Source organism: Emys orbicularis, chromosome 3, assembly GCF_028017835.1.
Source record: "Emys orbicularis isolate rEmyOrb1 chromosome 3, rEmyOrb1.hap1, whole genome shotgun sequence".
Classification (NCBI taxonomy): Eukaryota; Metazoa; Chordata; order Testudines; family Emydidae; genus Emys; species Emys orbicularis.
This window is the reverse complement of record NC_088685.1, coordinates 173,991,931-174,004,673: the sequence shown is the minus strand read 5'-3', so window position 1 is coordinate 174,004,673 and position 12,743 is coordinate 173,991,931. Positions and strand designations below refer to the sequence as shown.

Below are 12,743 nucleotides of genomic sequence, written 5' to 3'. Positions count from 1 at the left end.
GGCTCCACCCGGCACCATTCCCCTTTGCCAGTGCTGAAGAAGCTGCAAAAGAAGAGGCAGCCCTCAGCACCAAAGAACAAGGAGACTTCGGGCAAAGGACCTGTGTCAGGCCTTGCACCCGCTTTGGGGCTTCACGGGGGTACCGCGGAGGTCAGACCCCGCTCCCCAAGCCCGATCAGGGATCCACCCCGGGAAGCAGCAGGGGTCCCCACCTATCCAAGGGTGTCAAGGCTGTATCCCTACTTTGAACTTTAGGGTACAAATGTAGGGGCCTGCATGAAAACTTCTAAGCTTATCTACCAGCTTAGCTCTGGTCCGCTGCCACCATCTTAAGAATTCCCTCCCTGGGAAGCCTTGAGAAACCTTTCACCAATTCCCTGGTGAATACAGATCCAAACTCCTTGGATTTTAAACAAGGAGAAATTGACCCTTCCCCCCTCCTTCCTTTCACCAACTCCTGGTGAATACAGATCCAAACCCCCTTTGGATCTTAAAACAAGGAGAAATCAATCAGGTTTTTAAAAAGAAGGCTTTTAATTAAAGCAAAAGGTAAAAATCATCTCTGCAAAATCAGTATGGAAAATAACTTTACAGGGTAATCAAACTTAAAGAGCTCAGAGGAATCCCCTCTGTCTTAGGTTCAAAGTATAGCAAACAAGATAAGCACTTTAGTAAAAGGTACATTTACAAGTTGAGAAAACAAAGTAAATCTAAGACGCCTTGCCTGGCTTTTACTTACAATTTTGAAATAAGAGAGACTTGTTTAGAAAGATGGGGAGAACCTGGATTGATGTCTGGTCCCTCTCAATCCCAAGAGCGAACAACCCCTTAAACAAAGGACACACACAAAAGCCTTTCCCCCCCCAAGATTTGAAAGTATCTTGTCCCCTTATTGGTCCTTGGGGTCAGGTGTCAGCCAGGTTACCCGAGCTTCTTAACCCTTTACAGGTAAAAGGATTTGGAGTCTCTGGCTAGGAGGGATTCCATAGCACTGTACACAGGAGAGCTGTCACCCTTCCCTTTATAGTTATGACAAAGGGCCATCAGTGCCCGAGGCAGCCCTGGTGGCCAAAGACCAAAGGAGCTGATCGGCACTGCAGGCACCGTACCAGGTGGCGGACTCGGCTAATGCCCCGGCACCGAAGGGCAAGCCGTTCGTGATGCAGCCTCAGAGGATGGCGGAGCACCCCCAGTCGCTGGACCATAGGCACAGATCCCTATCTCTGCGACCTCTGACCCCGGCACCGTATCCTGGCTCTCTAGCTAGAAGACCCAGGTCCTTGACACGCTCGCCACCTATTAGGCATGGGACTCCGGAGTTGAGGCATCAGTCTCTGTATTGCTGTCATGGGCGAGCTTCTGGCCGCAGGTCCCCTAGGCCTCGGTCGCCCTCCCTCTGGTGGTCTCCTAGACATCAGTCCTTGCCCAGGAGGGGCCGTTCACCATCATGGCACCGGTCCCCCTGGTACCATTCCTCCAGCAGTCGTCATTACTCACCCTCGTCTCGCCGGTTGCTGACCAGAGTCAGCACACAGACTCAGGCCTCGACAGCTCCACTGTGGTCGCTGGAAGAACCGTGGTCTGAGTCAGACTGAGAGTTCAGCCCTTCACCTCAAAGCGGGGATTCACCACCAACGCAGGAGACTGGTGCGGCACCTGCCACTGTTACTTTGCAACAAGGGCAGTGGCCCTCCCAGTGGCCGTACTGGAATCCATGGGGTGTACCTGGGGTGCCGGTCCCCTACTTCCACCAGCCCTCCCTGGCAGCCTGGGATAAACTGGCCTTGGCACCGCAGTCAGAGCATGGTGCCAAATCCACTGCGGGGGCAGAGCAAGGGTCCCCGGTGCCTAGGAGCCCCTCCCCGCACAAGGAATGGGAACAAACTCTGCTACAGGCGGCGCAGTCATTGTCATCATCCCCGGATGAGGAGGTGTCCGGGCCGTCACATGCAAGCAGTCCCCTGGACAACATTAAGGAGCACCAAGCCCTCTTTAAAAGGGTGGCTTAGAACTTGAACTTACCAATAGAAGAGGTCATGGAGGATGCTGACGATCTCTTCAACGTTACTTCAGCTACCACCCCTGTCCAGGTCGCGTTGCTCGTTCACCTGGAGGTCCTCAGCATTGCCAGGTCACTGTAGCAAAACCCCTTGTCTATTCCGCTGACTTCCAAGAAAGCAGAAAAGAAATACTATGTCCCTATGAAAGGTTTTGAATACCTGTACACGCTCCCCCCAGCGGCATACCCGGTTGTGTCCGCGGTGAACAAAAGGGGGACACAGTGCCATGTTAGTGGCCCCCCAAAAATAAGGGACTTATTTATTTGGCAGAAAGGTTTATATGATGGCCAGTCTTCAATTTAGGGTGTCGAACTACCAGGCCCTGTTGGGCAGGTATAATTTCAACCTGTGGGACTCGCTGAATAAGTTCAAGGAGGTGCTCCTGCAGGATTATGCCCAGGAGTTCGCTGCGCTGGTGGATGATGGCATGGCGGTGGCCAGGGGAGTCCTGTAAATGGCCTGGGATGCTACTGACTTGGCAGCCAGGGTGGTCGCATCTGTGGTGGCCATGAGGTGCAGCTCCTGGTTGCAGTCCTCTGGGTTGTCCCAAGAGATGCAGGCCACTATCCAGGACCTCCCGTTTGAGGGAATGGAGCTCTTCTCCGAGCTCACAGACGCGAGGCTGCACGGCCTTAAAGACTCGCGTGCCACCCTCTGCTCCTCAGGCCTTCACACCCCCTCAGCAGGCCAGGAAGCTGTTCCACCCTCCACCACTGTCTTCTCTGCACTCTAGGTCCTGGGGAACTCCTAGATAGTGTTCCTACAGGAGGAAGGACAAGGGGCCTAAACAGAAGTATACTTCATCTTCCTGCTTGGCTGCGCAACCTGACCTTCCCAGAAACCAGGGAGGCCAGAAGCAGTTGTTTTGAGGGTGCACCCGAGGACGATACCCCAGTCAGTCTGCTGGATCCATCCCTCTTTTTCCTCAACCGCCTCCACCCTTTCTGGTTGGCCTGGTCCCGTATCACCTCAGACCATTGGGTGCTCGACATGAATTTGTCGGGCTATACCCTGCAGTTTGTAGCCAGCCCTCCCTCCCACCCCCTTTCCCTGTCCCTCTTCAGGGACCCTTCTCATGAGCAATTGCTGGTCCAGGAGGTTGCAAACCACCTGTGCCTGGGGACAGTGGAGGAGGTCCTTCAGGACACGTCGGGGGAAAAGAGTCTACTACTGTTATTTCCTAATCCCGAAAGCAAAAGGAGGGCTTAGCCCCATCCTGGACCTGCGTTATCTCAACAAGTCTCTCAAGGAGTTGAAATTAGGCATGGTCTTCCTGGCCTCCATCATCCACTCCTTGGATCCGGGAGACTGGTATGCCGCCCTCGATGTAAAGGATGCATACTTCTATATTCCTGGGGCACCGGCGTGCCCTCCGTTTCATGTTGGGCCATCGCCATTTCCAGTTCACGGCGATGCCCTATAGTTTCTCATTGGCCCAGAGAGTGTTCACAAAGTGTACAGCGCCAGTGGCCGCTTACCTGAGACGTTGAGGAGTTTGCCCATACCTCGATGACTGGTTGATAAAGGTCTGGTCCGAAGATCAGGGGCAAAGGCATCTCGATCTGGTCTGTTCCACCTGTCGTGACCTAGGGTTGGTAATAAATGAGAAAAAGTCAACCGTAACCCTAATGCAACGCATAGAATTTATCAGGGCAGTCCTCGACTCAACTCGGGCCAGGGCCTTCCTCCCCGAGACCCAGTTCCAGGCCATGGTAGACCTCATCTCGTCTGTGAGAGCCCACCCACTCGCCACTGCTCACACATGCCTGAGATTGGTGGGTCGCATGGCGGTATGCACTTATGTGGTCAGGCACGTGCGGCTCCACCTCAGGCCCCTGCAGGTGTGGCTGGCGGTCTTCCAACCAGCATAGCATGGACCGGGTGGTCAGGATTCCGGACAGTGTGTTGTTATCACTCACGTGATGGTAGGATCCCACATCGGTGCTGGAAGGGGTCCCCTTCGCGACTCCATCCCCATCATCGACAATCATCTCAGGCTCCCCACCGCTGGTCCGAGGCATCTATCTGGGCACTCTCAGCACTCAAGGTCGTTGGTCCAGATGCATATCAACGTCAGGGAGCTCAGGGCAGTTTGCCTGGCCTGCCAAGCTTTCCTGCCTCAATTGCAGGGCATGGTGGGGCCGGTCCTGACTGACAATACGGCGACCGTCTTCTATATCAACAGGCAGGGCAGAGCCAGGTCGTCTGTCCTCTGCCAGGAAGTCCTCCGGCTCTAGGACTTCTATCTGCAGCACAATATCCATCTCGTAGCCGCTCACCTCCCTGGGGCCAGGAAGGCCTGGGCAGATCACCTCAGCAGGACCTTCTCGTCTCGCCACAAGTGGTCCCTCTATCCGGACATGGTCAGCTTCATCTTCCAGAGGTGGGGGACTCCCTGGATGGACCTGTTTGTGTCCAGGCAGAACAGGAAATGCCATGTTTTCTGTTCAATGCGGGGTATGGACAGAGGATCCCTATTGGATGTCTTTCTTTTCCCGTGGTCAGGGGCTCCGATGTGTGCCTTCCCTCTGGTGCTGTTACTCTTCAGGGTCCTCTTGAATATCAAGAGGGACAGGGTGGGGTGATCCTCATAGCGCCAGCTTGGCTGTGCCAGCATTGGTTCAGAACATTGCTGGACCTCTCGGTGGCCGCTCCGTTACAGCTACTGCTCTGGCTGGACCTGCTAGCCCAGAACTATGGCAGTCTTCTCCATCCAAACCTGCAGGCACTGCACCTGACGGCTTGGCTGCTACATGGTTAAATGAGCAGCAGCAGCAGCACTCAGCTGATGTCCAACAGGTCCTGTTGGGCAGTAGGAAACCCTCCACCAGAGCAACCTACCAGGCCAAATGGAAACGGTTTACTTGCTGGACCTCAGATAGAGGCGTTCGGCCTGAGCGAGCCTCGATGTAATTGATCCTGGACTACCTTCTGCATCTCAAACTCCAAGGCCTGTCCCTTTCACACATCTTGGCCTTCCATCTGCTGCTCTTGGTAGGTCGGCTTTTGCCCAGGACATGATGGCCAGGTTCCTCAAGGGCCTCGAGAGCCTCTACCTGCACGTCAGGGACTCCGTCCCCCTGTGGGACCTGAATCTTGTGTTGTCACAGCTCATGGGTCCCCCCGTCAAGCTTTTGGCTTCCTGCTCTCTCCTTCTGTCCTGGAAGGTGGCATTCCTGGTCACGGTGACCTCTGCCTGCCAGGTCTCGGAGATTAGGGTGCTCACCCCAGAACTGCTCTGTTCAGTCTTCTACAAGGACGAGGTCCAGCTCAGACCACACCTGGCTTTCCTGCCCAAGGTGGTCTCCCAGTGTCTGGCTCATATTAAATTTTCTTATCTTTTTCCCAGAGCCACATAAGTCGGAGGAGGAGCATAGGCTACATTCCCTAGATGTCAGGCGGGCATTAGCTTTCTACTTGAGTGGACCAAGCCATTCCATAAGTTGATGCAATTGTTCGTTGCAGTGGCCAACAGGACAAAAGGCCGGTGAGTGGCTGTGCAAAGAATTTCTTTGTGGATCACTGCCTGCATTCGTTGCCGCTACGACCAGGTGAAGGTGCCACCCTGACGATTGTGACCGACCACTCGACCAGGGCGCAGGCCTCTTCGGCAGCCTTTCTGGCCCAAGAGCCTATTTATGACATCTGCAGGGCAGTCATCTGGTCATCCGTCCATACGTTCACGTCCCGCTACATGCTGACCCATCAGGCCCGGGACGATGCTGGCTTTGGTAGGGCAGTACTACAAGCCGCCAGACTGTGAACTCCGAGCCCGCCTCCAAGGATACTGCTTTTGAGTCACCTAGAATGGAATTGATATGAGCAAGCATTCTAAGAAGAAAAAACGGTTACACCTTTTGTAACTGTTGCTCTGAGATGTGTTGCTCATGTCCATGCCATTACCCACCCTCCTGCCCCTCTGTTGGAGTCACCAGCAAGAAGGAACTGAGAGGGCATAGGGTTTGTGACACCTAATATACTGATGCATGAGTGCAGCACTCAAGGGGGCGCTGCAGCCCACCCTACGGATACTGCTAAGGCAAAGGTCTCCGACTGTGCACGTGGGCACGCACACACCTAGAATGGAATGGTCGTGAGCAACACATCTCGAAGTACAACAGTTACAAAAGGTGAGTAACCATTTTTTTTAATTAACTTGGGCTATCTGCAGATTAAATAGTCCGTATAAATAGGAAAACAATGGGGACTGCATCGGTAGCGTTTGTATTGCAGGAGAGTTGACTCATGTAAATCAAGAGCTGCAGGGCTGCCATTTTACCCTAGTTCTGGCATAAGTGCAAGTTAGTTTCTAGTTGTGAATCTCTCTTGCTCTGCTTTAGTACACAGTTCTTATCCTCAGGAATAAGTTTGTAGAGGATACCCTGTAATAATAATAAAATAATAATAATACTTAGCTCTTGTAAAGCCCCTTTCGTCTGAGGGTGAAAATGTTAGTTACACAACACCGCTATAACCAGTGTCATTGAGCCAGTTTGTGACAGTGCACTACACTGGTGTTTCCCTCATGGCCCATCAGTGTCAACAGAATTTAAGTTTCCATTTAAAAGTAAATGTTACTAACCCTAAACATTGCAAATATCTCCGCTGAAGAGGATCCAGTGTAAGTGCCAAGTCTGCAGACAGACAGAATGAAATAACAACTTTCAGGGGCAAATGATAACTCTTGTTAGATAGCAACAGTGGAATCTCTCTGGTTCCTTGTATGGGAAGACTTTGGATGGAGGAGTTAGGCAGGGGCATCATTTGCTGTGTGTGGGTTAACCCTGCCCCCTGACCTTGGTTTGCCTCCCACTCCTGACTTTTCATAGGTCTATATGCACCATTGTCCTCTACTCCCCCTGCTGCCCCCTGAATTTTTCTGAAATGACACCCCTGGAGTTAGGTGTGGCTGGGCAAGGCAGAGTATTGGCTTGTAGATCCACCACTGCTACTACTAGGATCCATAGGGCTAAGCCCCACAAATAAAGGGGATTATACCATCCCAGGTTTTTGCTGCATTGCTATGGAGCAAGCTGTAGAAGCACGGTTCTGCACTTTTGTGATGTAGGAACATGGGAATTGTCATACCAGAACAGACCAGCAAAGCACGAGTATCCTGTCGCTGGTAGTTTGTTGTACCAGAGGCTTTAAAGTGCAATTAACCTTATGGTGGGCAGTTATGGAGTGAAGTGCCCATAGGGGAAGTTCCAAACCTAGTCAGTTAATGTTTGCCTTATGACCTGCTACGTATGAGGTTTATATATATATATATATAAAATGTGTGTGTACCCACACCTATCTAATGAAACTGTGAGTGTTTTCATTAGCTACATATATGACTAATCCTTTTCTGTAGCTTACTAAGCTCAGTGATAGCTTGTGGCAGGCAGTACTATTGAGTAAAAAAAAAAAAAAAAAAGTATTTCCTATTATCAGTTTAAAATTTTTTACCATTTAACTTAATTGAATATTCCCTTGTTTTTGATCAGGAAAGTGGATAAATAGGAGCACCTCATTGTCTAAACCATTCTTTATTTTAAATACCTCTACCGTGCCTTTTGTTGTCTATAAACTAACAATCCCAAACTTTTCAGTCTCTCTCCGTATGAAAGTCATTTCATGTCTCTAATAACTATCTGTCTCTGAATGCCTTCTGACATGAAGAATTGTTCTGTGTAGCTTGAAAGCTTGTAGCTTCCACCAGCGGAAGTTGGTCCTATAAAAGATATTACCTCACCTACCTTGTCTCTGTCATATTATGGGACCAACACAGCTGCAACAACACTTTGAACTCTCTTCTACTTCTGCTGTATTCCTTTTGAGATAGTGACCAGAACTGAACACAATATTCAAATTGAGGGCATACCAATGATTTTATGTAATTCTATTATAATATTTTCAGTATTATTTTTAATCTCATTCCTCATACAGCCTAACATTTTATGCACTATTTTTTCCTCCTTAAGCAATACCACTGCACTTTTAACAGCAGTTTTCATTTAGTAGTTTACACTGATGCCCAGGCCTTCTTACTGAGTTGTTACATTTAGTTTAGAACTCAGCAATACATATGAGTAGTTCAGATTATTCCTTTCAGTTTCAATATGTATTACTTGTAATTTGTTTAATTTCATCCGCCATTATGCTGCTGATTGGCTTAACTTTATGAGGGGTCTTAGAAATTCCTCCCACTTTCCGCTAATTTTGACTAACTTTAAATATTTTGTATAATCTGCAAATTCAGCCACCTCACTGTTTTTCTCTTTTCCAGATCACTTAGGAATATATTCACACTCTTAACCTTTGCATGTTGAAGACTGATGATTTGTTCTTACTCTATTTTCTGTATCTTAGCCAGTTTCTAATCCATGTCAATATTTTACCTCTTGCCTCAAGGCAACTTGGTTTCCTTAATAGCCTTTTTAGGGGATTTTGTCAAATGATTTTTGGAAGTCGGATCCATTGTTTTTCCTTTATCCATTCTTTTGTTTACGAGCCTAAACAAATCTGAAAGAGAGAAAAGAAAAAATTACTGTAGTATGGGTTCAGAAGGTTGAGAAGCCCAGGAAGACAGGCAGGAAATGTTTATCCACTTGAGAACCATTTAAACCATGTCCTTTGAGTCTTCATTTCTCTCCTGCTTCCAAGATACCCTTGCTTGACTTTTCAATTGTAGGCACCTTATACACTAGCCCTTCCACCTCCCATAGTTCTGAATTTGCTTTGGATGCACAGAAGTCCTTGAGGATCTTGCTTCCATCTTTCAAAGTATTCTTTTCAAAAGTAATTCTCCTTCCTTTATAGCTGGCCTGCCTGAAGAATAGTCATGGCTTTCATAGAATACAAGCAGGTCCTTCACCTTTTCCCTCCTCACATTAGATAAGCAAACCACCTGCTTTGGCTAAAATGACTCCCATTGTTTCTTCTTCACCCAAGGCTAGGCCATCTGTCTATGCTTAGACATCTGTAGCGAAGTCGAGACTCACCGGCGTGGCGCCTCCTGCTCGTCTTCTGGGAATTAGCTCTTTTCCAGCGTATGGAGTGCCCTCTGAAGGCCAGTGTCTCGCCTGCCGCTGGCCCCGAGTCCCTCCTGGACCTCGGTGCCCTTTACCTTGGGGTTCTGCCCCAGCAGTACCCACACACACTGGGTCTCCCCTCCCAGGGGAACCCCCATCCCTCTACACCCAGCTTGCCTCAGTGGCTATTGCCAGTCATCATCTAGCCCTCTCTCACTGGGGCAACTCATCACTGACAAGAGGTTAGGACCAGCTGCCTCTGCCTATTCCCAGGCTGCACCTCTGTAGCCCCAGTACCTTTGTAGGCCTTCACCAACGCCTGCAGCCTGGGGGTTTACCAGGCTGGAGCTCCCCAGCTCCTCTTGCCCTTCCCCAGCACTGCTCTACTTCAGGTACTGTGCTCTCAGGCAGCTAGCCCTTCCCACTCCAGGGCTAGAGTGCGACTTCTCCTGCTCTTATAAGGGCCACTGTGCCCTGACTGAGCTGGCCACAGCTGTGGCTGCTTCCCCAATCAACCTAGCTGGGCTGCTTTTCACACCTGTTCTCCAGGAGTGGGGCAGCTGCCCCACTACAGCATCTTATGAGAATGTCAAACTCATTCTCTTTGGAGAAACTTGTGGAGAAAGTCAAAAATATTCTTCTCTCAACCTCTGGAACCGGCGGTCAAGCTTCCTAATACACCAAACATTGTGGCTAACTTGAAGGAACATCTCAACTCCTCTTAGGCCTGACCCACACAGGTTTTTTTGTACTGTTAAAATTTTATCTGTCTAGAAACCTATATACTTAAAGTAGTACAACCCCCTAATATGGATCCAGTTATATTGGTGTATAGGTTCTTATGCTGGTATAGCTTATTCCTATAATAAGCTAAACTGATATAAGCACCTTCAATCTCTATGACATGGACCAAGACTTCGTATCTTGATCCATAATACGACTGCCCTTATGGCAGTGAGCAGAGTATGTGGCCCTTCCACGTAGGACAGGCAGCAAGGGATCCCCTGTTCAGGTAACTGGTAAGTTTAAGATTTTGAAGACCGGCTGGCTTGAAATCATATCCCTATAATATCACAAGCAACATTTCATTATTTCTCCCCGTTATAGTCCAAGTAGGAGGTATTCTCAGGGGACCTGCCAAGATAACTGGGAAGAGTTGGGAAAAAAAGAGACCAAAGGAGAATGCTAAACAGATTCTCAGAACTGGTAAGTATGTTTGTTTTATGCCAGGGAACTCTGGAGATAGTGGGCAGACCAGTCCCATTTATAGAGCAGCGACTGTTCTGTTTTCATAGCATTCCAGGGGTATATAATTTCTAGACATATGCCTCTCTCTTACCATGAATAATAATGGCCTCTGTCTCTATCCCCAGAAAAACTGGACACCATTTTAATTGTTTTTCAAGACATTCAAGTGCTCTCAGCAGAGAAATTCTCCTACCTCTTTGCCATTTATTTTACAATATTTGAGGAACCTGGAGACATTATTTATTTATTTATTTATTTATTATTTGTATTACAGCACTACACTTTGGACTTGAAAAGGTTAAGTGAGTGTTATCCCAGTTTTATGTCAGGGGAGTGGCTTTCATCTGTCCACCTAAAAAATAGATGACTTGACTATAGATCCAAATACAATTTACCTTTATAATCTTTTTATCTTTTATTTCTTAATATTGCCTTAATATAAAACAAATGTAAGGAAGTATTTCTTCACACAGTGCGCATCAACCTGTGGAACTTTTGCCAGGGGATGTTGTGAAGGCCAAAAATATAACAGGGTTAAAAAAAGAATTAGATAAGTTCATGGAGGATAGGTCCATCAATGGCAATTAGCCAGAATGGGCAGGGATGCAACCCCATGCTCTGGGTGTCTCTAGCCTCTGATTGCCAGAAGCTTGGAGTGGACAACAGGATGGATCACTCGATGATTGTTAATTCCCTCTGAAGCACCTGGTATTGGCCACTGGGATAGATAACCCATTGGTCTGACCCAGTGTGGCCATTCTTCTCTATATACTCATTTGATACAAACCATTTTGCAAACTGCACATGCAAATTAATCAGGAAGGTGCCAATATTTACTGGATGTTGTCCATAGGGAATATCTTCCCTCTGGCCCTAAAAAACCGTTTCACCTGTAACAGACAAGAATATCTGTTTTCCTATTACTGTATGAATATTTAAAGCAGTTTTCCTGTTACACTCACAAAACTGCACAAAACAGATTGCCTGAAAGATGTATGTGTAGAGTTGTACTTGTTTGAAATAAAAAAATTCTCACTGAATTGCTGGGAATCTCCAGAAATGGCAGAGAGTTTGTTTCTCCTCTCCCTTATATAAAATATAAATTCCCTTCTCTATTTTTTAAAATCGTTGGCTGTCTTAGAAACCTGTACTGCTGCCTTTTTCCTCCCTCTCATTTCCATCCCCACTTGTGCCTCTCTGCTCCTTTCATTGTGTTTTCTTTCAACTCCTAGCTATGACACCTGTTAAAATGACCTTGGACTTTGGATAGACAGGCATATTTGCCTGCATTGTGTTCCTGCTGCTTTGCTCTGTGTGTGTATGTGGGGGGGGATTTGTATTTGTGATAAATTTGCTTGTCACACTTGACATGCAGAGATCTGAAGAGTTTCTCTTCACTGAGTTTACACAGTTTGTAGTGCTAGAGAAAGTTGTTAAAGTTAGGTATGTCCAATTCACAGAGCAGATCAAGCAAACATGCTTAGAGGAATACTTACTATATTTTGTATCTGCCACTTTTGATTTAATGGGCACAATTTACATTAATTTCTATTTTAATCTTGTGAATTCAGAAAAAAATATTAAATAGATTTTTAGTCCACATACAATAATACAAGATTATGCAATGGCCCCCATCAATGAGATGCTGAAAGAACACCAAGAGTTACTTTTACTTGTCATTTAAATATAATATGAGAGAGATGCTTCCCTCCCCTGCTTCCTGCCTTCTTTTATGTTCTTTGCAATATGAATTCACTAACACCTTATTTAAAAGTTATTTTTGTCAGCCAGACCTTTTCCTTCACATCTGACTCAGAGACAATGCACTCATTTCAGTAACGTTTTTTCATCTGACTTTGAGCAAAACTGAATAAAGTCTCATAATCAAATGGCTGCAAAAGGAAGAACAATAGTTGGCTAGGAAAGGGAGTACTGTGCATTTGATTTTAAATATACTTTGCACTTATTTTTCTTAGTGTGCTGTAAACATTTTAAAAGACATAAAGTCATTAGATACTTGCTAGTAATATATGCGGAAACTGTATTAATACCAGTCACCCTGTACATGCAATATAATTGTTTCATAATTATATTGTTACATAAGGAATTTTGGGTCTGATCCTACAATGCTGAGTGCCTTTGACTTGGGCAAGTAGATGGGATAGAGTAGGAGTTCATTCTCTCTCTTGCTTCTTCCCTTGAGTCCCCACCACCATTACGGAGGTGGGGAGTGGTCAAAGATGATGGGGTAAGAGTTGCATAGATGTGGATGGAGCCTGCTTTTTACATGTTACAAATGTTAAAGCTAATTTCCCACTGTGGCACTCCAAGTGCAGAAGGATTTTAAAAATTAATACCGGCCACTCCAGGATTGTATTAAATTCCCAAGGTTACAGCTTTTCTCTGATCTTGGATTGGT

At 47.2% G+C, this 12,743-nt stretch overlaps 1 protein-coding gene across 1 annotated transcript in view; it reads left to right on the top strand.

Annotated features, from left to right (window-relative positions):
• TRERF1 (transcriptional regulating factor 1) overlaps positions 1 to 12,743 on the top strand; it is a 137,470-nt gene that overhangs the window by 66,239 nt on the left and 58,488 nt on the right. The window contains exon 3 of the mRNA XM_065400608.1: positions 10,184 to 10,282. The gene's annotated coding sequence lies outside the window, so the exon portion shown is untranslated. The remainder of the gene's footprint in view (positions 1 to 10,183; positions 10,283 to 12,743) is intronic.